We start from the raw sequence: 1,076 nt of genomic DNA, 5'->3' as shown, positions 1-1,076 counted from the left end.
CTTGTTTATCTTCAAGCCCTTAAGACCCAAGAGGCTATATCTTTTGGTAGCTGGGCACCATCAGCTTTCTTCACCACATTTACTTATGCACCCACTTTGTCTTCAGCAATTGTGTTGGGAAGGTGAGCATCACAGAGTGCTGGGTTATTAGAATAAAATGGTCTTGCATGGCCCTCCCTCTGCCTTATTAGAAAACTTGATTGTGTTTAATTATCTAGGTATTTGGCATCCATTTAGCAAGCACTATTCTTTTTTCTTTTTTTCAAAGCTATGTATTTAAATTTTTTTATAAAACAACTTTATCGCCTTTAAAGTATTCTCCATTACACTTAATACATTGGTCAAATCTGCAATTCCATTTGTGGAAACATCTTTCAAACTCATCTATTTTGATGGCTGGTGCATCTCCCTCATTTTGTTTTCTTTACCTCTTCTACATCATCAAATCACTGTCCTTTCATGTCCCTCTTCATTCGTGGAAACAAAAACAAGTTGCATAAAGTGAGGTCAGGTAGTAAGATACATGCTGTTTTTGCCAAAAACTAGCACACTCAGATGGCTGCATGAGTATATCAATTGTCACGGTGCCAAAAACATCTCCCATCTGCCACAAATCAGGCCTTTTTTGTCACACACTTATGCAATCTTTCTAGAATCTCTAAATAGAAAGCTTGATTAACAGTCTGACCTGGTAGAACAAACTTCAAATGCATTACAAGTTGACCTTTTTGTCTGTTCAGGAAATTGACAGACGGTTGGAATGAGGTTTGTCATCAACAAATGTTAACCAACGTTTCACCTTTTTTAAACTGAGAAAATCACTCGTACACTTGAATTTTTTCCCATAGTGCTGTCCTTGTAAACTGTGTTCCACATCACAACACTTTCTGTGTCATTTTTCCTAAGTAGAAAACAAAATTTCACAGGCCCATGCTGGTCTCTTAAATTGGCCATGACCAAAAACAAGGCTTGAGCAAAACTGCTTTTATGAAAAAATTCACTGGGATCAGAGAGAACCTTTCCAGGTGACGCCCCTGGGTGCACTGACTGAGGGCAAGCGGTTTGATGCTGGCCTG

The sequence above is a fragment of the Echinops telfairi genome, unplaced genomic scaffold (genome assembly GCF_000313985.2).
Source record: "Echinops telfairi isolate 266 unplaced genomic scaffold, ASM31398v2 ScPeMD7_5592;HRSCAF=6446, whole genome shotgun sequence".
Taxonomy (NCBI): Eukaryota; Metazoa; Chordata; class Mammalia; order Afrosoricida; family Tenrecidae; genus Echinops; species Echinops telfairi.
The sequence above is the reverse complement of the archived record's forward strand: the minus strand, read 5'-3'. Positions refer to the sequence as shown.